At 42.2% G+C, this 25,563-nt stretch overlaps 2 long non-coding RNA genes across 2 annotated transcripts in view; one reads left to right on the forward strand and one right to left on the reverse strand.

The window, feature by feature from the left end:
- The window catches only part of LOC111940824 (uncharacterized), a 41,960-nt gene extending 38,465 nt beyond the window's left edge, over positions 1–3,495 (reverse strand). The window contains exons 1-2 of the long non-coding RNA XR_002869717.2: positions 3,179–3,495; positions 1,567–1,754 (exon numbers count right to left, since the gene is read on the reverse strand). This is a non-coding gene — a long non-coding RNA (uncharacterized LOC111940824). The remainder of the gene's footprint in view (positions 1–1,566; positions 1,755–3,178) is intronic.
- LOC111940775 (uncharacterized) overlaps positions 3,222–25,563 on the forward strand; it is a 37,747-nt gene continuing 15,405 nt past the window's right edge. The window contains exons 1-3 of the long non-coding RNA XR_015280165.1: positions 3,222–4,458; positions 6,735–7,960; positions 22,721–22,794. This is a non-coding gene — a long non-coding RNA (uncharacterized LOC111940775). The remainder of the gene's footprint in view (positions 4,459–6,734; positions 7,961–22,720; positions 22,795–25,563) is intronic.

Raw genomic sequence — 25,563 nt, forward strand, 5'->3', positions numbered from 1 at the left:
TGAGCTCCTGCACAAGCTGGGAGTGTGGAGCAGGGCACGGCCCTTCTATGGGACTCTGCTGGTCAGTTTTATCTGTACTGCCATTGGGTTGCATAAGTTTTGACTGTTTTTTTACAACAGAGAACTTTAAGATTGTTTCATGTCCACTATCTGGAAGAGGCCCCAGAAGAGATTTGAAATCATCTACTTCTTTGTTGGTGGTTGCAGCTGCTGGGGACTGGGAGCTGGGGCATTCAGGCTTAAGTACCCATTAGACCTCTCCAATCACCCTGGGGAGCAAATGTCAAAGCACCATACAAATTTGGGCATAATCTTGATTGTGTAAAGGTAGGGTCTAATCCCAAATTAGATGGTGACAGAGTAGAAGTTGCATTAGAGACCTCTTGGACCCCACAAGGAGTTTATAAGACAGTGGGTGCAGGAGCTACTGTGAGGTGATGATGTTTCCAGAGACAAAATGGGTAGTAAATTGCTATTTTTCCTCTGCCTGAACTTAAAACTTGAGAAAAAAGGTTGTGATGGGTTTTTGGTTTTGTTTTGGTTTGTATGTTTGTTTGTTTGTTTGGTTTGCTCTGGTTTTAAGTCTCATAGAAAGCTTTAATTTCTGGCTTTTTTTCAGTGTTTTTTGGGAGGAGTTGAGTGAGGTAACATTATTTTGAAGCAAGTCCAGATGTATCTCTTCTGGAGATTTGATGTCAAATATTATATATATATATATATATATATATATATATATATGAAACAAAACATACATTATATCTATATCTATATCTATATCTATATCTAATCTATATCTATATCTATATCTATATCTATATCTATATCTATATCTATATCTATATCTATATCTATCTATATCTATATCTATATCTATCTATCTATACCTGTGTGTGTGCATGTGCCTATTAATATATATACATACATCCACCCACACTTGTTTTCAAAATTAGTTTCTTATGAGGTTTCAAAAGCCATGTTTCTATGATTGTTTTTGTGTTGCTTCAGTAGTTCTGGAGCATTTATCCATGTAATAGCATGGTCTTCTGCTTCACTGGTTATATAGAACTCATGCCTCAATAACTTTGTTTGATAGGTTACAGATGAAATGCTGCTTAGTATATTTTGTGTTTAAAATCTTACTTTCAGCAAAGAAAAGCAGGCATTTAAAAACACATAATCAGGTTGACTTAATAGGCTAATTAGGTTTAAATATATATATTAAAATAGATGGCCGAACCACTTGTTTTTAATTGATGTAAATGTTGCTTTTTATTGTGGTACAATTGAAATGTGGACTATTGCCAAACATAGTTTTTGTAAAAGAAGAGATCTTAATTCCTGTAAAAATAAAAAAATATCCTAATGGATAGGACCTTATGATTATGTATCTTAGGAATTGATTATGAATGTTGTTTTAGGAAGAGAACTATCCAAATGACTTTTACACAGTCTTCACAAGATGATAGTGGAACAGTTACTACAAAGCATTGTGATGTTAATTTAAATTAGCCTACCAGACCAGGCTTAACCCTTATATTACCAGGATTCCATAATAATTAAACTTACAGAGTAGAATTGGCTGTCCTATCAGATGAGTGAAACTCTGTCAGGCAAAAGTTAATCAAGATCAGAAGATGAAAAGGGTAGCCCCCATACTTCAACTAACTCACTGGTCCCTCTCCAGTCTCTTTCTTGCAGGTTCTTGTAGTTCAGCAATAACTTTCAATATGTTCCAGTGACAGATAAAGGCTGATCTGGAACAAGTAAGAAAGTAGTTTTTGAATCTGAGAGTCTTACCAGCAGTGTCCTCTCATATGCCACTGAAATTCCATCTCAAACTCTGGTGTTAGTAATTCCTCAAGTATGGCAAAGCAGAGTTGTCTTCTAAGTGAATTCCATACATAAGAAGCCTAATAGCTTAAATTCCAAACCTAGAATTCAATCCAGACCTGAAACAACTGACTGCACCTAGGAAAAGAGGGATATGACAGGTATCTGGGCAACTATTTTTTAATACTGAACTCAGTAGAATCTATTAGATAATGTCTAAAAGATTGTTAGATTCACTTGGCTTATCCCCTCAGAATTTAGTAAATAAGAGACAAAGAGTACCCAGAAGGGTTTTTTTCCTAACAAGCAGAAGCCTATCAGTTAGAGAACTTATTGGCAGAAACATGTCAAATCATGATAATTATATTGTCTCCAGAGTACTCTCCAGAGTCTACAAGAGGTAACTATTTGCAAAAAATGGATAGAAATCTACACTGATGATTTGCTTCATACTTTTTTAACTAGCAGGAAATGTGCTACTCAGTGGTTACATAATAGAATGGATGGCCACGCTCAGAGAATTACAGTCAATGGCTCAGTGTCGAAGTGGAGACCAGTGATGACTTGTCCTCAGGGGTTGGTATTGGAACCAGTGCTGTTTAACGGTCTTATTGGTGTGGTGAGTTTTAGCGCTAGCTAAAATCACTAGGGTACTTACTCATTTTTTGCTGTGAGATATGGATTATGAGAAGGGCAGAACAGGCTTAAAACTTAAAAGGAAAAAAGAAATTTTATTAACAGGACTACAAGAATAAGAAACTAGAGTACAACTTCTAGAAACCTATCTTCCCCTTACCTAACTTTTATTTTCCCAACCAACAATGTAGAGACAAAATTTGGGACATAAAAACAGTACTAATTATACAATAGTTATTTCATCAGTTTTTTTGACAAGTTTCTCTTGTCATGCTACAGAGATTTTTTTTACAAATATCTCTGTGATCATTTTTGGGAACAGAAGTTTTCTTCTTCTCTCCTTGGTGCAAAGGGTCTTCATCAGCTCTTATTTCTCTCTCTGTTCAAGCATATCATGGGATCACAGCTACTTTAACATTTGCTTGCCTTCATCAATGGATACCTCTACTCAGATCAAGCTCAGAAGCTTGAATACTTCATTCCCCTAATACTCTTTCATGAATTAAAGGAGTTATTTTTAGAACATTATTGTCTATCTCTGCGGCCCTACCAAAAGAATTTTTCATCTTATTAGAGCATCTCCTCATTCTCTTTTTATTTGAGGCTTAACTCCTTCTTTTACTGACCATGATGTTTCATGTAGTCCTTTTACGTGTCGATTACACTTTTCTCTCCCTGGGTGGCGGGGGGCAAACAGGTCTGCAGGTCTCACCTGTGTAGTGAAAGAGTTAAATCTGGCCCAGGCCACGGCAGGTAGTCACGGTGTCTGATTTCAGGCTGCTGTGGTGCTTCTCTCAGCTCGGCACCCGAGAGCCGTCTGTGAGGGCTGGAGGGGTGGTGGGGAGAGGAGTCAGCAGCTGTGGCCTGGCCCCGCCGGGGGTTGGGGGCCCCCCTGGGAAGGGCTTCGGCCACCCCACCAGAACGGGACCCGGAGAACTTCCCTGGAGAAGCCAGCGCTGCAGCAGAGCCTGTCCTGGCCTAGGGGGAACCCTGCAGTCTCTACTCCCCACCCGGGAGCCACTGGGCTCTGGCTCAGCCCCCCTCAGGCCGCACAGGCCGCAGGGGAGCGTGGCCAGCCTCACCAGAGCTCTGCTGCCTTTCAAGGCCAGAAAGAAAGAGAGATAATCTCCCGGGCTTGGGTTTTTAAAAGGTGGTATTCACAGAGATGAACTTTTCAGTGGTGAAAAATGCTGTCAGTTCTCAGAACTGGACAACTATTGGCCTGATCTCAGACACAGAGGAAGCTCCCAGCAGCTTCTCCCAGAAATCACTTCCAAAGTGCTTCCCACTTCTTTCCCTAAATGCCAAACTAACACAATCGGCAACATTGACAGTGGAATGGAGTCCATCCGAACGGCACCAAGCTGTGTGGTGTGGTTGACATGCTGGAAAGCAAGGATGCTATTGAGAGGGACTGAGAGAGGTTTGAGAGATGGGCTTGTGTGAACCTCATGAAGATTGACAAGGTCTAGTGTAAGGTCCTGCACTGGGGTCAGGAAAATCTCCAGCACAAATACAGGCTGGGCATAGAATAAATTTAGAGCAGTCTTGATAAAAATGCCTTGGGCTCGCTGGTGGATGAGAGGCTGGACATGAGCTGGCATCCCAGAAAATCAGTGTGTCCACATCCAAAGCAATGTGACCGTCAGGGCAAGGGAGGGGATTGTCTTCCTCTGCTCTGCTCTGCTCTGGTGAGACTCCACCTGCAGTGCTGCATCCAGCTCTAAGGTCCCTGTCACAGGAAGGACATTGGAGCAAGTCCAGAGGAGAGCTATGAAGATGATGAGAGAGATGGAGCACCTCTCCTGTGAAGATGGGCTGAAAGAGTTGTGACCATTCAGTCAGGAGAATAATAGGCTCCCAGTAGATGTTATAGCAACCTTTTGGTATCTAAAGGGAGGCGACAAGAGAGCTGGAGACGGACTTTTTTACAAGGGTTTGTAATCATAGGACAAGGGGGAATGGCTTCAAAAAGGAAGTGACTTAGATCAGGTAAAGGAATTTTCTACAATGTGGTGCTGAGACACTAATTCAGGTTGTCAAAAGAATTTGGGCTTACCTGGAAGTGTTCAGGCCCAGGCTGGATGGAATTTTGGGCCACACCGTCTAGTGGAAAGTGTGCCTGTCCATGGAAGAGGGGTTGGAAGTAGAATAAGTTTATGGTCCTTCCAACACAAATCATTCCATGATTTTACGAAATATTGACATCAGATATTTGCTATATGTAAAGATACTCTAGCACTTTGAAAACTGTTTCAAGACAACTTTTACTGGATTGCTGAAAGTCTAAACTTCATTTTGCTATTTATCCCCTGCTCCCACCCCTGGGAAAATGCCTGCCCCACTGCAGTCCACCAGGGGTAGGGGGTGGGATAAGATTTTAGCAAGGATAAAAGATAAAAGATGAAGGAGGCTCTCTTCTTCACGTCCCAGCTTTATTCCGAATGGTTCCGGCAGAAAAGTGAATGAGTCTAGCTCATGGCTGGATTTTGAACAGAGGGAAAGAGGGCAGTGGAAGGCAGGTTACAACCAATTGGGAGAAACCGAAGGGGAGGAGTGAGGGGGAAGGAGGTAACACCACGGTTCAGAGGGGAAGCATCAGGGATAAACCATGTGATATAATGAAATGCAGCATCATTTATAGTTTGTTTTTATCTGATCCTTTTTTTCAGTGTGTGCTCCCCACCAACCCCCCCCAACATTTATAGTTTCAGTATGAAACTACACTGGTAAATGAAGTATAGAGCAGGAACCACTGCCTGTACTGCAAAACTCTGTTTATTTTGAGAAAACCTTAGGCTGGGCTCCTCCATCAAAGTTGTTTTTCCTGATGTCTTGGTAAATCAGGTATTGGTGATGCTGGGTCCATATCAGTCAAGCTCACCAAACAGCTGCTTAAGCTAAGGGTTTCTTAATTAAAGCTTGATTACCTTCAATGAGAGACAGCTGAATGCCCAGCTGTGAGGAGGCAGAAGCATGTGGGCTGTGGAGCTGGTCTCTGCTATATATTGGAAACATGCAAAATGTATAATGGTAGAGCGTAAGATCTAAAATAAATTTATACTATAATATTCATTGTTCACATCCCATCCTTGGATTTATCTTGCACAAGAAGAAATCCTTGCATTTTATTGCTGGTGTTGTTGACGTAAGTAACTAGAGATATGGTGTTACTTGAATCACTTGAGTGTGTTACCTGGAAGCCACTGCCATGTTGATACCTGAAATTCCTCTAGCTGACCCCTGACTCTGGGGTAAAACTTCTTTTTAAAAAACTCTTGCAGAAGATAGAACTATAGGCTTAATCTTTTCATTTTAGATGTTATAGCTCTGTGTGGCAGAAGGCTTAATTCTCTTTTAGTTTTACAAGAAGATATTGCAAGATGCATAGTATTATCTCTGATAAATAAGTGTAGTTTTTTTATAAGAGTCCCATGTCAATAATTACAGAATGCTATGCTGCTGGCTGAAGGGACTTGGGAATGTCAAGAAAAGCTAGAGCTTTTGAAGAATTAAAATACAAATCTCAGTCTGAGTTTGGACAAAAGATTTCTCTGGTTTCCAATGATTTTTCTTTTAATCTATATACTTGTATCAAAAAAAGAAAACGTAACTTTAAGATTGTTTTCTTATACTCGGCAGAATGCATGTCGTGAAGTGACTTGCATCATTAAACAAACCACCTGATACAAATGGGTAATTTCACTTTTTTTGAATGGCTTTTTCAGGGAAATGGTTGAGTAATTTCTGATGATATATCAAAATAAATTCAATATAGCCTTAAGCAGAGAGAAGCAAGAAAAATTCTTTCTTAACTAGTAAAATTTGTTGAAATTATAAACAAGGGATAGAATTATAATGCAACCTTCTTTTTTCTTGCAACACAAAAAAAGTAGAACTGAAGGGAAAGTTGTAGATGGAGAGAAGTAGAATATGTATCAGACTCATTTCTTCTATACATGGTGAAAAATATGTAAAATCATACTTGTGTATGATCTGTAACTGCATCAATATCCAACATGGAAAATTCAAAACGACTTTTACAAAATTATTTGATAGTTTTCTGTGATTCTTTTTTGATTCAAATTGCTGTGGATGTGGATCTTACTATGCGGTAGGAAGGACTTATCTGTGTATTGATTTTTAAAGGGTACCTAAAGTCATGTAGTTCTTTTTCCTTCATCTTCTCTCTTGCCTTCCCCTTCCCTGTGAAATTCCCCAAACAAAATCTTTTCAATAGAGATGAAGCATTTTTTTTTCACTTGTAGAACAGCAACACCCTAACTCTCTGAGACAGAACCAGCCACCAGGAAACAAAACAAGATCAACTGTATTGTCTGTCATCCACCCACCAGAGAGAAGGCAGTAGGGCAGAAGGTCAAAAAAAGAGTGAATGGAGACAACAGATAAGAGGGTCTGTATGTGGAAGGCCAATCAATGGACGATGAGGATGGATGAAGACCCAACTCCATTGGAGCTGTTACAACAGTGTCTGAAAGACATACACAACTACTTCCACAACAAAAAAAAGACAGGATGTAGTTGTAGGTGATTGCCTTGAAATTGCAATGGAGTCCGATACGCTTTGTGAACCTGGAGCCAGATTTAAGGACATCACCAGGAGGCTTCCTGGTAAGGCCTTTGGGCTACTGCCCATTACTAGTCTGCCAAGGGGGTAGTGATGAAGTTGCAATGCATAGGCTTTTGGTGATGGAAAGAGCCTTCAGGGCATTCAGGTGATTGGGACGGAATGACAATGTTAATGGACAAAGGAAGGGCTGCGAATGTCCTTATGTGAATGTGAATTTATCTGGGTTTATATAAGGCCTTTGACATGGTTCCCCACAGCATCCTTCTCTCTAGACTGGAGAGATGATTTGATGCGTGAAGTCTTTGGTGGATAAGGAGTTGGATGAATTGAGTTGGTTCCCTAGATGGTAGTAGTCAATGGCTCCGTGTCCTTATTAACATCACTGACAACTAGTGTCCCTCAGACATCCACATTGGGAACAGTCATGCTTAATGACTTAAACAATGACATAGAGAAAGGGAGCAAGTGTACCTCCAGCAAGTTTGCAAATAAAATCAAGCTGAGTGGTGCCACTGACACTCCTGATGGATAGGATCTAGAAGGACATGGTCAAGTTGAAGGAGTGGGACCATGGGAACCACATGAGGTTCAACAAGACCAAGTGCAAGGTGCTGCACCTGGGTCATGGCAAACTCCAGTTCCAACACAGGCTGTAGAATGAGCAGATTCTTCTGAGAAGGACTTGAGAGTGCTGGTGGATGAGAGGCTGGATGTGACCCAGCCTTGCAATAAGCACTTGCAACCTGGAAAGCAAATTGTGTCTTGGGTTGCATCCAAAGCAGCATGGCCAGAAGGAAGAGGGTGGGGATTCTACCCCTCTGCTCTGGTGAAGCCACACCTGGAATCCATCTGCATCCAGCTCTGGGGTCCCAGCACAGGAAGGACATGCATCTGTTGGAGCAGGTATGGAGGAAGACTATGAATTGTAGTAATAGCACAAGGTGTCCAATCAAATGCTTAATGCCATAATATCAGGATGACTTTAAAATATAGGCTATTGAAACTAGTGAAATTCCCCAGGTAAGTATCATGTTTAATGCCTGCTGTGTACTGTGTTTTTGGGTGTGGGTTGGGGTTTCATGTGTATATATATACATATACATACATGTATATATTGTTTCAATTTTTTTTAATAGCAGGTTTATGGTGTTGTTTTGAATTTGTAGCTGAAACATTGTTGCAAACACACTCATGTCTTGGCTGTTGTTGAGTAGTCCTCGTCCAGCATCAAGGTATTCTATTTTTCTCATTTTCCTCCCTCACCTTCCCCTCTCAGGGACTAGGCTGGACCTGGGTAGGAAGCTGTCAGGAGAGCTGACCTCAAAAGACCAAAGGGATCTTTCAGGCCATATAACATCATAGTCAGCAATGAAAACAATAAAAGCAATAAAAGGTTAGGAGGAGGGATTAGGAACATATGTGGTTTTGGCCTGTATTTCCTCAAGTAATCATTGTGTATGTTAAGGCTCTGCTCTGCAGGAGGTATCTAAACATCTTCTAGTCCATGGGAAATAGTGAAACTGTTCTGCTTCCCCTATTTTTCTTCCCCTATTAAATTACCTGTTGTTATCCATGAATATTGTCTCCATTCTGTTTCTCCTCTTTCCAAGTGATAAGGGAGTGACTTGCTGGATGTGTAGGTATTTTCCCTACCCACCACAGGATTTTTTGTTGCACAGTGGGGCTTAAGAGGTGCAAGATAACGTCAGATTGATTGTAGTTTGAAGGTATAGATGTTATAACTTCTTAGCTGTTTATTGGCAGGCTCTCATGCTTGCCATGAGGCTCATTCACTTTGCTGTATTTTGGATCATCTGGCTTGCTGATAACTTTTTGGTTTTTGCTGTTTGATGTTCTACTTATCATCTTACTTTGTCATTCCCGATTACATTTTGATAATAATATATTGTTATCATGTGCCCGGGCTGGTATATGCTGGGCCCTGGCAATGCTTCCATTCCTGTACTGCTATGCCAGACATGAATAGAGTCAACTATGAACTAGATCAAGAACCCCTGAAGGGACTAGGGCTCATGAATAAACTCGTACTGGAGCAGGCATACCCTCACAGGAACTGCAACCCATGGAGAATTCATGCTGGCACAAGTGCAATGTGTGGATATTGTTGCAAAGGTAACTCTATCACCTGGTCCAAAGGAAAAAGGGGTGTAGATTGTAATCTATCTATCTATCTGTCTATCTATCTATCTATATCTATATATATCCACATATATATATATGTGTGTTTGTGTGTGTGTGTATATATATAGATATATATATATATACACACAATTAACCTTAGCATTTATACATGTTGTAACCAATGGCTTGAGTTGTATGTTGTAGGAAGCAATATAGCAAGAACAACCCAAGTGAAAGGAAGACCAATCTCAGAAGGAACCAGGCACGTGACAAGCTGGTGACAGCCTGAGCTATTTTTGCTTCTCAGCAACACACCAAGCCTGGTATTCCATTCTGTATTCTATAGGAGGAATCCCGTCTATGGGCTGAACAAACTCAATGGACTTTTATCATCTTTCTCCTATTTTCTCTTCATCTAAAGGGGAGATGAGTGAGCAGGCAGCTATTTACATATTTGTGTATTGGCTGGGATTAACCACCACACTTACTTGTCTGTTACGAGACACATTTAAGAAAACTTCTCCTCAGATGCATGTATTACTTCTCCACTGCAAAACCCTAGGGCTCTCCTTTTTAGGCAGCTAGAAAGAAATTAACTATTGGATGCTATGGGAGAAAGAAATTTAGACAAAAAATTACTTTTCCTGTGATCCAGTAGGGTGTTTTTTATTACTGATATGAAAGTGCTCCTTCTTGATGTCCTTTATGTTTTAATTGAGTTATGTTTCTTGGTTTTGGTATCCTTTCCTCAGAAAGACATGTTGTGCTAAAACTTAAACTAGTATTTAGGATTTATAGTATGTGAGAAATTACTCAAATTCCTCACGGTTTATAAATGGACAGTGAATGGGTTATTTTTGCAGAGACTTCAGTTTTGGTTTGAGATGCTTTAATTTTCAATTAATCAAGGGGTAAAAACACTATCAGAGAGAAACTTTGTGTTTGCAAATGAGTTTTATGATGATTGTGGAATGGGAATTTCAAAAGAATTGTTGAGAGCCCTCCACTAAGAGTTGCACAATTTTATAGATATGATTAAAACTAGACCTCCTTTTCTATTCTATAGATTTAAAAGGACCAACACTGAAAAACATGACTAACACCATGCAAAAATTCTGTAGGTGAGATGGAACAAAAGGAAGGACCCAACATTATCCACCCCAATTTTTTTTCCATACCAAAATGTTACATCAAATATTAAACCTTTAAATTATATACAAACATTCACTACCTTAATTATATACATATGTACATTGCAGATACAGATACAAGCACAGTGTCATGGGTAGTTCACCTTAAAACAAGGTTTCCTTGAGGTATGCATCAGGTCTCTCCATTCTTTTGCATCACCCACCAGGTGCAACCTGATCCCTGAGGAAAGACAACCCCATGGATGGGATTGTCTTTGCTGGAGGCAGAATTAACCCAAACAGTTTTTCCCAGCATACCTCTCATATGTACCACTGGAACCTTATCTCCATCTGTCATTCTAAAGGGCTCAGGTTGGGCAGGGCTTGCTCAGTAAGTGGAACCTCGGGTGTTCACCAACCATGTGGCTTTTGTTAAGTTAATCTCTCAGTTCTTCAAGGTCCTCCCATTCAGTGCCTTCAAGCTGGTTTTAAGCAGGCCATTGCACCGTTCAACTTTTCCAGCAGCAGGTGCATGGTAGGGGATATGGTACACCCACTCAATGCCATGTTCCCTAGCCCAGCTGTTTATAAGGCTGTTCTTGAAATGAGTCCCATTGTCTGACTCAATCCTCTCAGGGGTGCCATGCCTCCAAAGGACCTGCTTTTCAAGTCCCAGGATGGTGTTCTGGGCAGTGGCATGAGGCACAGGGTAGGTTTCCAACCATCCAGTGGTGGCTTCTACCACTGTGAGCACGTAGCACTTGCCTCGGTGGGTTTGGGGCAGTGTGATGTAGTCAATCTGCCAGGCCTCCCCATACCTGTATTTGGACAAACACCCACCATACCATAGCAGTTTCAACTGCTTGGCCTGCTTGATCGTGGCACACGTCTCACAGTCATGAATAACTTGAGAAATACTGTCCATGGTTAGATCCAGCCTTTGGTCTTGTGCCTGCTTACAAGTGACGTCTTTACCCTGATGGCCTGAGGCATCATGGGCCCATCGAGCTAGGAACAACTCTCCCTTGTGTTGCCAATCTAAGTCTGTCTTTGACACCTCTATTTTTGCAGCCTGATCCACCTGCTCATTGTTTCGGTGCTCTTCATTAGCCCTGCTCTTGGGGACATGGACATCTACATGACGGACTTCCACAGGTAGCTTCTCCACCCCAGTAGCAATGTCTTTCCACTCACCAGCAGCCCAGATTGGTTTTTCTTTACACTGCCAGTTGGTCTTTTTCCATCTTTCCAGACAACCCCACAGAGCATTGGCTACAGAGCATGAATCAGTGTAGAGGCAGAGCTTTGGCCACTTCTCTCTTTCAGCAATGTCCAGGGCCAGGTGAACAGTTTTGAGTTCAGCAAGTTGGCTTGATCCACTTTCTCCTTCAGTGGCCTCTGCGACCTGTCGTGTGGGGCTCCATACGGCTGCTTTCCACTTCCGGTTCATCCCTACGATGCAACAGGAACTATCAGTGAACAGAGCATAGCAGGTTTCTTCTGCTGGCAGTTGGTTGTACAGTGGAGCTTCTTCAGCTCGTGTCACTTGTTTCTGCTCCTCTTCATCAGTGAGACCAAAATTTTCACCTTCTAGCCAGTTTGTAATTATCTCCAAAATCCCAGGGTGATTTGGATTTCCAATATGGGCATGCTGTGTGATGAGGGCGATCCACTTGCTCCGTGTAGCGTTAGTAGCAGGTTTCCTTTAAACTTCCACCCCAGTACCAGTAACTGGGGTGCCAGGAGGAGTTGTGCTTCCATGCCAGTCACCTCTGAGGTGGCTTGAACTCCTTCACAGGCTGCTAAAACTCCCTTCTCTGTGGGAGTATTGTTGGCTTCAGACCTTCTATAACTTCGGCTCTAGAATTCCAGTGGTCAGCCTCGAGTCTCAACAAGCACTTTCTGCCAAAGTCTCTAGGACAAGCCATTGTTCCTGGCTGCAGAGTAGAGCACATTCTTCACATCTGGTCCTGCCAGATGTGGGCCAAAGTCTACTGCATGAGCAATCTGCTTGATCTGGGCAAAGGCTTGTTGCCTTTTAAATAGGCAACAAGCCTGTTCAGGGCCCCACTGGAAAACATTCTTCTTGCAGATAACCAGGTAGAGAGGGCTCATGATCTGGCTGTACTTGGGAATGTGCATCCTCCAAAAACTTATGGTGCCTAGGAAGGCTTGTGTTTCCTTCTTGCTGGTCAGTGGAGACATTGCAGTGATCTTATTGATGACCTCAGTGGTAATCTGACATGGTCTGTCTTGCCACTTTACCCCTAGGAACTGGATCTCTTGAGCAGGTCCCTTAACTCTGTTCTTGATGGCAAAACCAGCTTTCAGGAGAATCTGGATGATTTTCTCTCCTTTCTCAAAGATCTCTTCAGCCATATTTCCCCACACAATGATGTCATCAATGTACTGCAGATGTTCTGGAGCCTCACCGTTTTCCAGGGCAGCCTGGATCAGTCCATGGCAGATGGTGGGGCTGTGCTTCCACCACTGGGATCGGTTCCAGGTGTATTGCACTCCCCTCCACATGAAGGCAAACTGAGGCCATGAAGGCATTCTGCTGCCAGGGGAATGGAAAAAAATGCATTGGCAATGTCAATAGTGGCGTACCACTTCGCTGCTTTGGACTCCAGCTCGTACTGGAGCTCCAGCATGTCCGGCACGGCAGTGCTCAGAGGTGGAGTCACTTCATTCAATGCACGATAGTCCACAGTCAATTTCCATTTCCTGTCAGACTTGCACACAGGCCAAATGAGGCTGTTGAAGGGTGAGTGGGTTTTGCTGACCACCCCTTGACTCTCTAGTTCTCAGATCATCTTGTGGATGGGGATCACAGCATCTCGACTCGTTCAATACTGCTGGTGGTGCACTGTTGAGGTGGCAATTGGTACTCGTTCTTCCACCTTCAGAAGTCCTGCTGCAGATGGGTTCTCCGACCGTCTAGGCAAGGTGTTCAATTGCTTAATGTCCTCTGCCTCCACAGCAGCTATTCCAGAAGCCCACCTGAGTCCCTTTGGGTCTTTGTAATAGCCATTCTGAAGGAAGTCTATGCCCAGAATACATGGGGCCTCTGGGTCAGTCACAATGGGATGTTTCTGCCACTCCTTCCCAGTCAGGCTCACCTCAGCTTCCAACAGAGTCAACTGCTGCGATCCCCCTGTCACCCCTGCAATGGAAACAGGTTCTGCCCCAACATGTCCTGATGGCATTAGGGTACACTGTGCACCAGTATCAACTAAAGCTTCATATTTTTGTGGCTCTGATGTGCCAGGCCATCGGATCCACACCGTCCAAAAGACCCGGTTTTCCTGTGCCTCTTCCTGGCTAGAGGCAGGGCCCCTCTAGCACTAGTTATCCTCTTCTCCCTGGGCATACATGCTAGAGGTTCCTTCAAGGGGATCTGACAGATCATCTTCTCTGCTGTAATATCTGGCACTTTGGTCATGGGAAATTGAAGCTACTTTCACTTTAGTGGAAGTTTTCTGGTTAGTGTTTCCTTCCCTGAGTTGATGCACCTGTGCTGCCAGGGCAGAAGTGGGTTTCCCATCCTGTTGCTGTGCATTTTTGTTCATTATATTTGATTCAATCACTCTCTGTATTGTTAAGTTATACAGTACCCCCTGCCCCCCGCTCCTCCCCTCGCCCCCTTCCCCCCCCCCCCCCCCCCCCATGTTAATAATTTAGTCCCAGTTGTGCCCTTCTACCCTGGTTGCCAATCCACCCTGGTACCTGCTCCTTGCTCCTGAATGTTCCCCCTCCCATTAAGTTGTCAATCCTCCCTTGTGCCAACCCCCCTGCCTGGACTGCCCCCTTTGGAATTCCCCTATTCCTTGAAGCCCCCATTGACCCATGTTATCCACTCTCCTCCCCTTGCCTTCCCCATTGGTTTATGTATTTTGTAAACCTGCCCTGTGCTCCTCCCCAGTCTTTCCCCTATTGGTTTATTAGTTGCACACACCCCTTGCTCCTCCTCCATACATAAATTGCTGTATGCCTGTGTTCCAGATCTTTTATTCCTGGAACCTTCAATAGGGTAGGCCTCTTTTGGAAATCACAAGGAAGACCTCTACCTTGTCCTTGCTCCTGCCCTTAACGCTTGATAGCCTGTGCCATAGAGCATAAGCCCTGAGCTGTATCCTGGACTGTGCTGCTTTCTGGGAACAGCCCACTGGTGCTGGGAGCTGGCTGGGAAAAATCCAGCACCACGTCACCATCCCACTTCCCCATGTCATCCCTACGGTCATGCAGAAAGAACCACAGCTCAGCTTGTGGGGTGTACACTCTCTCTCTAGTTGAGGGACGTTGAGCTTGGACTTCGGGGCTTGTGACTTACACTGGTGCCATATGGGAACTGTTCTTCATCTCTTCCCTCATTTTCCTCATCTCCTCTTTTTGCTCCTCAATCACAGCAGAGACCTGAGCCTGCAGCGGGCAATGGATCATACTCTCAAAATTTCTAAGTTTGTTGGCAACAGAACCCACTGTTTTCTCGGTTGTTATTGGCATTAATCATTGCAATGAAGGCGGTGTATTTACGTGGCCCTAGATTTGCCAGGTTCCACATCTGCCCAGTGTGCCTGGCTTTGTTGGGGTCATTATCATGCTGACCACCCTTCCCAAAAAGGACCTCTAATATCGCCACTTCTCTCAGCTGTTGGATCCCTTCCACAAGGGTTTTCCAGCACCTTCTATGATAGTGCTCTTCCATTCTCTCTCTGTGGACAAACCTCTCTCTTACACTCATCAAAAGCCGCTCCCAGAGGGAAAAGGCTCTTTTTTTTTTTTGCTCCCTGACAAACACCTGATTCACACCTGAGTCCTGGGTCAAGGGTCCCACATTCCTTTCCTCACCACCATCTAGCTGCACGCCTGTACCCATAAGGTCCCAGACCCGAAGTAACCAGGTTGTATAAACCTCACGTCCCCACCTCACAATGTCTTTTTGCAGATTACGGAGACAGTCATATGTCAGAGACTCAGTAATGATTTCAACTTCTGGCTCCTCTGTGGGTTGTGAGGGCCCTCTTTTCTTATCCTTATCAACAGGGTGCTGTGATTTCATCTTAGACTTCCTCGTTTCCACAGGGGCAACTGCTGCTGGCTGTGACTGCCCTTGTGGTTCAGCTGGAACCTGGACGGTTGTAACATCTGTGGGTTCCACTGCTGCACCATCAGACTCCCTCTTCGAGCCAGGGCGAGGGTTTCTCTGAGGAAATGCACTCCTTTAGCATCTGGTCCATCTCATGTATCTTCCTCACCAGAACCCCCACCCACTCTGGGAGGTTCATTTCTGAGGTGGGCTGCGGGGCAGGGTGAGGCTCTGGGGCTGTGTCAGGCTCTGGGGCATCCCTATTTTCTGGGGTAGGTGTCAGGGTGCTTATCCCAGCCAGTCTCCCTTTATCCCTGAATGCTAAATAGAACAGGCACACCAGCAACACCAGCCACTGTATGATGTCATTAGCATTTAGAGGAGATTTTTAAGTTTTGAGAACTGGTGGGGTAGGCCCAAGGAACTGGGTGAAGGGTTGGGAGAAAACTTCCCCAGCTGTCATTTTTTCCCAGTATTAAAGTAACCCCAAAACCATCCAGTTAGTGTGTGATAGCTCTGAATCCATGAGCCTGCCTTCCAGAGGAAGTTAAACATCCATGAATTCCTCACTTTATCAACCCACAAAACAAACTGAATAATAGCCACAGTAGCCTTAATTATGGGACCCATATTTAGGTAAGGTGCAGCAAATGGGAGAAATATAGCCATGATAACGTGCCACCTGAATCTAGGTAAGTTAAACCACATGGTTCCACCTAATGAGGTTTCTATATCCAGAACACAACAATTAGTTTATTTCAGAACTGCTATTCCTTTTTCAGCCTTTATCTTTCAGTGCCCTCAGGCCTCACATTGGGCACCAAAATCTGTCTCGGTTTTGGAAGGTGTCTTCTAGGGAGGGCAGGAGCCCCTCTTGGAATGAAAATGTAGACTCCCTCCCTCCCTCCCTCCCTCCCTCCCTCCCTCCCTCCCTCCCTCCCTCCCTCCCTCCCTCCCTCCCTCCCTCCCTCCCTCCCTCCCTCCCTCCCTCCCTCCCTCCCTCCCTCCCTCCCTCTTACTATACTTTTGAAAATCAAGGAGCTCTCAGGCAGAGCTCTGGGGATATGAATAACAGTTCTTTACTAGTATGTATAACGAGGCAAACAAACAACAACAACTACAGCGCTAGCAACAGAACAGAACCAGGGACCCCATGACAGCTTTCTCGGCCGAGACAGGAAGGGATGGAGGAGAGGCTTTGCTTCACAAACCCCTCGGGCAGTCAGTCCCGGTGCTCCTGCAGGGCTCTGAGGAACACCCAGCTGGAACAGCAGGGATGAGCTGAGATCCTGGGCCGGTGGATGAGGTGGATCAGCAGCTCCTGGCACTGCCACACGTCCCGGCAGGACAGGGGGTGTGAGGCCACCAACAAAGAGGGAAGAAGGAGAAGCAGCAGCAGCTCCATCTGAGTGAAGGCAAATTCCCTTCTCTCCGCTGCAACAGCTCCCAGTGAGAGTTCAGTCCTGAAGCTGAAGAAGCCAGCCAGCCCCCAGCTGCCCTCGCTCTCCCCTCTTCCTGTCCCACTTCCCCCCGGGGCCCATCCGAACTCTTTGTGTTTCTCAAGCGCTCACCAAGTACCAGCAGTCAGGGGTTTCCCGCCATTAATGGTAAAAATTCCATAGGTGAGACGGAACAAAAGGGAGGACACCTAACTCCCAACACACCATTAAAATCAAGCTAGATATAGTACTAAGGACCACCCATAAATAGATGGAAAGTCAATGAAACTTGTATTATCATTCTTTTCTACTCAGTTGGGTTCTGAATGAATAATTCTTTTATTTAGAATATGTTGGGTAAAGACCATGCATAATGGTAAGGCAACGACATTAGCCACACTTGAAGTATGCTCATAATTGACAGGACATACAGAATATCTTTCACACGAGAAAAAGATAGCACATTTTAGACAGCAAATGATAGAATATGATAGTGAATCTTTTTTCATTTTAAGAATATGGCAATGTCATTTAATAACTGAATTAAATCTAGTTAGTAGAATCAGTGTCTGATTCTACTGACTATCCTTTTTTTTTGTCATGAGAAATACACAAGTTCTAGCCAAACAATTGTATAACTATCGATTTGACATCACATTTTCTAATATTTTTATGACCTTTTTGTCCCTGTTTATATCAAGAAGAAAAGTTTATTTTGTGTCAAAAAGTGTCTGAAATCCAAGCTATTTGACATTCAAAGCTCAGGTTGATGTCTGCAATTCTTTTCTGCTTAAGTATGAGAGTTGTAGAGCTGAATTGGTTATTTTTAGGTGTTTCTTTATTTATGTGTATTTTTATTTTAAATGGAGATTGCTAAGTGACAGAGATTTTAGGTAATTTTGTTCTACTTCATCAGGTAAAAGAATAAGCTTTACATACTCTAGCCAAGATAATCCTTTTTTGTGGCTTTGTTGCTCAAATCTCTTGGTTGAAGAGAGAGGGATTTAGCCTTTTGGATCAAATATAAGCATGTCTATTGACCTGAATTTAGAAATATCTGATAACTAAGGCATAGAGTATCACACCTTAAGCTCACTCATATTCAGTGGTTCAGAATTGTATTAAAAGGCAAGACCAAATAAATAAATAAATAAATAAAAGAACGAAAGGGGAAAGGACCTGCTGGGCATGAGGTAAATTTTCCAATTCATGTTTTAGCAAATAGGGCAGTGTTGCAATCAGTGACAGCAGAACACATGCTGGGGCAGTCATTGGAGCAGAAATTCCATGTTGGTGGGTTATCTTTTTCAAATATGAAGCAAAAAATCAAGCAGTGTTTGAAAAATATTAATTTTATTAAGTTTTTCTAGTTGAAAAACTGATTGCATGTGAAAGCATTGATTTATTTTCAAGTGTGAATCATATCTTTGGCGTGGTAAATAATCCTAGACTCCTTTGCATAGGTACACATTTAATTGAGATCAGCTCATGGCTACTTCTCTCATTACTCTAATTTGTCTAAGTGCAGAGAAGAGTAGCCTTTCAGCAAATCTGTAGTATTGTGATATCTGATGACAACTACAAGAAAATAACAGAATGAGTAACAAGTCAGGCCTTAAGAGAGCAACAGATGATCTGTGATAATAACTTTGAAACATGGATTGTTTGCAACACCATTCCCTTGACAGATTTTGTATTGTAGGTAGAAACACTTGGTCAAAATCTTCACTGCTCTCTCTCTGTAGTCTCTTTTCATATTTAACATGACAATATTTAATTGCTCTACTCTTATATGATCCATTGATATATTTGACTTGTACTAACGTACTTGAAGGCTCTTTTAATAGGATTTTGAGAGCGCAAAATCTGTTGATATCTCACTAGACTGCCTTTTTTTTCATAATAGCTTTGTTGTGGCTCTCTTATGTTTGAACGTAAGAGCTATTACAGAGCTTCTGCACTTGAACTTCGTGTCCCTAATAGTAAGTTGACAAGCCCTTCATCTCAAAGAAATGCTGAAGGTAATGCATCCTTCCACAACATGCAGGGGAATCTTTCAAGATAAGAGACTATTTGAAATAAAGAAACGTAAATTGATTAACGATAGTACTTACTAATTATACTGTAGTTTTCCTCTTCAAGATACTTCAATAATTAATTTTCAACACCTTGCTACCCTCCTCATTTGTTCTACCATGTCCTAGTTCACACATTACTCCTATTTTCTACCGTCTCCTAATTTTCCATTGCAGATAACGCAACCTCACTGTGTTTTCCTTACATCCATTTGGTGGTTATCTATAAACTCCATCTGATTCTTCAGTATATGTTTTAATGCACACTCATCACTGAACATAAACCATAAACCTATAGGACATTTAATTTGCTGTATTTGACTGTGCATCAGATTCTAGCAAGCTTACCATAAATTGATCTGAAATATTTTCAGTGGGTTCTAGATTAAGCACTTCTGATCCATTGGGAGGTTGTCATATATAAAAGCTGGTGCTATATAAATAAGTATATGATAACCGCTTCAGCAGTGTAAATAAATACATACAGTTAATTCACCCTTCAACTTGAGAACTTAAGAGTGTGAAAATATTAATAAAAGTATTATGAAACTATCAGTTTGCATTATAAATATGAATTTTCATTCCCTAGAATATTAGTGAGAATCAGCCAAAATTGATTTAAAATTCAGTAAGCTGAGCATCATAAATCTATTGCAGAGACAAAATATGAGGCACAGGAAGGTAATGCTTTCTTTTGGGATTTTGTGATTGCCTCCAGAAAAAAAACATTGCTTGCATCATCTTTTCCACAAAAGGGATGGAACTGAAATTCAGAAAGACATAACCTCAATCTGGATTTAGAATCACAGAATGCTTTGGGCTGGAAAGGACTTTAAACATCACTTAATTACAATCCCCCTGCTGTAATAATAGGGCACATCCTATTAGACTAGGCTTCCCAAATCCCAGTCCAACCTGGCCTGAACATTTCCAGGGATGGAGTATCCACAGCTTCTCTGGGCAACTTATTGCAGTGCCTCACCAGCCTCACAATAAAGAATTGCTTCCATCTACAGAATCTAAATTTCTTTCTCTTCGCTTGAAGCCTTTCCCCTTTGTCCCATGTCTTCAGTTCTTGATAAAGAGACTTTCTCTCTGGCTTCCCTGTAGGCTCCCCTCAGATACTGGAGGCTTACTATGAGATCTCTGTAACTGTCTCTTCTCCAGTCTGAACCTCCCCAGCTTCTTCACCTTGTCTTTAGCCTAGAGGTGCCCCAGTTCCCTTTGTGAATTCACTAGGTATAGCAATGGGCTTTCTTACGTTTTTTGTAGGGAATGTTAAGTGTCCTTTTGGACAAGGGTCCAATTCATATAACTGATGTCTGTGACAACTTGTTAGATCTTGTTAGTGTTTCAAATCCACTTGAGAATCACTATCTCTGGACATTTATAATGTTAGGAGTATTGTCAAAAGTAAACAGTTTTGGTTTTTTTCCCATTCTCCACTGACTTCACTTACAGAAGCTTTTATTTCCTACACTTTAAGTAGTCTAGTTGCTGTTTGTCTTCATTCCAATTAATATATTACAGATCTATAAAACCATGTATGCTTATTTTGTGTACCTGGTATTCTCCCCATTCCCAAAATGTGCACAGTTGCAGGAGTATTATCAAAACCAAAGGTTTTTACTTAGGGTAACAAACCACAAATAAGTAACACTTTATTAACTTTTGGCTTCAAAATGGGTAAAACTGATGGTTACTGGATGTTTGCATAAACATTTCTGACCTTGTCTTGGAGGCATGTTGCTTATACACTACATAGAGAGATGCTGTGTTTTCTGAGGCTGTTCCACATGAACTTATTGGCAATGAATTATCCAAATCTGTTTAACTTTTGTCTTGAATTCAGAGTTTTGCAATCCCCATCTAACTGTATTTACCTAATCTAGATTACGTTAGATCCATTTTCTTTCATGTGCTTTGCAATGTGGTGGTCTATAAAGTAGTATTTACATTTATGATGAGAAAGGCTAATTGATTAGTTTTTTATCTTTGAATTTTTCCTTCATTCCCAGCAGAGTGGGAAAGGTTTTCTCATTTTGGTTTGGTTTTGGTTTTTCTCTTCCTGTTTTATTTTTAATTATATGTTGAATTTATTTTTAGTAGCTGGTTTGCTTTAATGAACCTGTTGACTTGAAATCTATAAAGATAAAACCCCAGCCCTTTTGCATGCTTAAAAAATATAGAAAGTTCTGTTTATTGTTTTTTTATAACTGAGAGGTGTTTTAAACTGCATACAAGTGCCTTATAGCCCTATCACATCATCAGAACTGATTTTACTCCTGTGAAGATTTCTGTAACAGAATCTTTAATTATTCTATCACACAACAAAACACCATGAGGTCTTTTCAACAAGAAAGCTGTTTATTCCTCTGAATGGTTTGCCTACTGAGCTGAAGAAGAATCTTTCTTTTACCTAAGGTTTCTGTACTATGGACCAATAGTTCTGAGTCAGCAAGTAGATGTTATCTGAAATGCTTGCTATTACTTCATTCTGTGCTTCACATTGCCTTTTCTATAAAAATAGGTTTTCCTCTTCCAAAATCTTTTTTGTCAACATGTCCAACTTTATCTTTTGATTAAAAACTAGTTCTGAATTTATGTACTCAGAAATTCTTGACCTACCAGAAAATCTTACTATTCAGGTGTACTGGTTTGGCACGACCTGTTTTTTGGCATCAGGGGAGCCACAAAGATGGCTAGCCCTGGAAGCTTCCACTATGTCTGGCACAGCCAATGGCTGATGGCTCTGAAGATGTGCTGCTGGCCCAAAACTGGACCAATGAGAGAGGTTGGGAAAGCCTCTGTGATAACATATTTAAGAACAAAATCAAAACAAAGTCACAGGGGTTTTGCTCCTAGTCAGAGAACAGGAGGATGTGCAAACATGTGAGGGAAACCACATGGAGACACCAAGGTCAGTGGAGAAGGATGGGAGAAGATGCTCCAGGCGCTGGAGCTGAGATTCCTCTGCAGGCCATGGTGAGACCATGGTGCAGCAGCTGTGCCCTGCAGCCCATGGGATCCATGGGGCATGCAGAGATCCACCTGCAGCCCATGGGATCCGTGGGGCATGCAGAGATCCACCTGCAGCCCATGGGATCCGTGGGGCATGCAGAGATCCACCTGCAGCCCATGGGATCCGTGGGGCATGCAGAGATCCACCTGCAGCCCATGGGATCCGTGGGGCATGCAGAGATCCACCTGCAGCCCATGGGGGAGATGCCCATGCTGGAGCGGGTGAGTGCCTGGAGGGGCCTGTGATCCAGTGGGAGACCTGGAGGAGAGAGAGGCCCTGCTTCCAGGCTGGAGCAGCCTGTCCTTGGAGGGCTGCACCCCGTGGAAAGAGAGACCCACACTGCAGCAGTTTTGGGAGGACTGTGTGCCTGTGGGAGGGAGTCACATTGCAGCAGTTTTGACAGGACTGCTGCTCGTGAGAGTGGACTCACGCTGCACAAGTTCACTGAGAAATGTCTCCTGTGGGAGGGACCCCATGGTCTCACAGGGGGAGGACTCTCCTCTCCCAGAGCAGCGGAAGAAAATCTCAGTGATGAACTGACCAAAATCCCCATGCCCTCTCTCCCTGCGCTGTTGGTGTGAAGCGGGGAGGGGCTGGGGGGGAAAGATGTTTTACAGGCTTGTTTTACTTCTCATTATCCTCCTCTGATTCTGTTAGTAATAAATTCACTTTGCAACTTAGGGTTGAACCTGTTTTGCCCTTGAAATATTTCTCCTGGTCTCACTCATGAAACCTTAATTAATTTTTTTTCCTCTCTTTTGCCCAGCTGTAGCAGGGAAGGGTGAGTGAGCAACTCTTGCACGTGCCTGACGTTGAGCTAGAGTCAAACCACAATAACAGGTAATAGGCATGAAGCTGGACAATGCTTGGCATAGTCTAAATAGGTCCATTTTTAATAAAAAATATGAGTGATAGAATTATTCCTCATATACTCCCAGTATAAATGATCAAGGCCATTCAGTCTTTCAACAGAAAAACTCAGAAATGTAATGTTCTACCATTTTATCTCCCAGGCCTGAAATGCTGTCCAATGGTAATCACAATTGTTCTACTTAGAAAATAAAATTATGATTAATCTACAGTTAAGAATTTCTTAATTATAAAACTTTCTGGAAAGATTATGCAAGGCTGAATAATGCTGATCTAAAGTGATGAATGAGATGGCATGTGATAGACATGGAAACTAGTAAAGATGATTACAGCAGAATCGTCCTAGAGTTGATGGGGTCAAATACAGATTAGATTAGATTTCTGGCTTAACCCTTTTTAATATGGAAAAACAGACTGAAAGGAACTGATGGATATTATTTAAGTAAACTGATAAGGTAATTATCCACAGGGCTGTGCTGTTCTGATAGACTTGTTGATGAGTAATATTAAATTAAGTGTAAGAAAAGACTGGTTTGGTCTTTATAAAGAAATTGCTCATTGACATAAAACATTTTGCTTTCACTGTGCAAGTTGAGAATCGAATAACTTGGGAGCTAATTAGCTATCTATATTCTGTGGTGATTTTAAGAAAGATATGCCATGCCTAAATTCTGGCTTATGCTGTGTAATTAAGTGTAGTTGTTATTTGGAAGAGCAACTATAGACTCCTCAGTGTCATAATTGCACTTGTTTGTAGCTCTGTCTAGCCCATGGGTAGTGTTTGAATGAGCAGGTTTCACTGAGGTTCTTTCTAAGAAATTTACTTAAATGAAGGGAAAAAATTGGTCCAGAAAAGTGGTTATGTAATGGGATATATCTCCTGAAAATCTCAACTTTTAGAACAGTCTATGAAGGAGAGAGGTATGAAGTAAGCTCTTTGTCAATGGAGAAGCATTTGTTTAGTTGTGAGACCACTTCCATTTCAGACCTACCTGGCCTATAGCAAGAGGAAAATCTTAGTTTCAAAAGGAATCCAAGAAACTCTCTATTGTCTCTATTTTGACTTTCCAGAAGGGAGGGCTTACAGGTACCATCTAAAGGCAATAAATATCATTGTGCGTATTGGCACTGCTCAATTCTTGCTTAAATCAGGTAATAGTTGTTGATTTAGTATCAGTGTGTCTGACAAATTCAAGGTCAATATCAGCAATACAACACAACACTATCTCTTGATACTTACACTATTTTTACAACTTTCTCAACACACTTCTTTAATCCTCAGAAATCATAATTTTTGAAAGTCCTAACACCATTGCCAGAGAATCTGTGGATCACTAGCTCACCCATATTCTTGAACAGGCAGGTACCTATTTTTACCTCCCCTTCTCAGAGAGGTGCAGATGCTGCAGCTCAGTCTATATCCATGTAACCTGCTGCCCACACAATGGTGAGATGCCCATCTACAAGGTCACAAGGTCCCACATAGGTGGAAGGCCCTATCAACCCTCTGAGTCGTGCAGGCTACACCTCTGGTGTGAAGCTGCTTTACCAGGTCTAGGCAAAGGTCACAACAGTGGTGAGATGACTTCCAGCTGTGTGAAACCCACTGTGAATGGCTGATCTGTTACCGAGATCTTTCTCTCAGTTGCTGTTAAAATCTCACCCTCTCTTCAAGCTCATTCTTCTTTCTTAAAAGTCTTTTGATATTGGTTATAGTGTTTAATCTTGGCTGATGGTAGTCTCATGCAAACCTTTTTAAGTGCCTCACACTGTTATCAGGCTTTTGGCTAACGCTTTGTGAAAATGTTGCATGGGTCATTCCTATATGCTCTTCATGCTCACATATTGCATCAGCTGTTACTATCCAGATGATATCACCAAGAGTGACCTTGTGAATTCCCCATACTTAAATTCCAAAGTCTTGCATGAAATTAGATGATGAGCTAATTTGTACAAGTTGGCCTATTTATTGGCAGGAGGCAGTAGTTAGAAGTAATATGTCAGACCAAATGATGCATCTGGGAAAACCAGATGTTTTAGAAATGTTATTCTTCCTGGGTTTTTCCTGATTTCTTTGTGTAACATGGTTCTGCTTCCTGTAAATACTCATTCTCCGTGAGTTTTATGCAAGGCCTACAGAGTCAAACCAAACTGTTTAAATCCAAGACATGGATAAAAGGAATGTTTTGGAAAGGGATTTTTTCCAAGTTCAGAGTAGGTGTGGAATTCATCAAAATTGAGGTCTACTGTGCATGCATGCATGCATGGCTGAAAGGTTTTCATCTTCACAAAGGTATAATGATCAGCCTGCTTGGCCCCAGAGGCCAAGCAATGCTGCAGTACACTTAAATTGAAGTAGGGTTAGAAGTAGACAGGCTACTGTCTCAACTACTCAACAAAATTGAGATTTTTTTCCAGAAGCCTAGACAGCTTCAGTGAGAATTCATGTTTGTACATGTAAAGTCAGTGGACATAAAGAAGTCTAATTTAAGTCTTTCCATATGCTACCAGGTTCTTGCAATGTAATCTTCCCTTAAGTAACACATACTTAATCTATAACAAATTACTTCTAACAACTTAAGTGCACATGAGGAACCGAGGAATATAATCTCAAATATTTCTCTTGTGCTGTTGGGCTTTTTTTTTAAATGGATATCACTAGAGCTAGTAAAACAAACATATTTTAAGATAAGGACAGATGTGTAGATGTCACAGATTTTTTGATTTCCATTGTTCTTG

Source organism: Cyanistes caeruleus, chromosome Z (assembly GCF_971803275.1).
Source record: "Cyanistes caeruleus chromosome Z, bCyaCae1.hap1.1, whole genome shotgun sequence".
In the NCBI taxonomy this organism is placed as follows: domain Eukaryota; kingdom Metazoa; phylum Chordata; class Aves; order Passeriformes; family Paridae; genus Cyanistes; species Cyanistes caeruleus.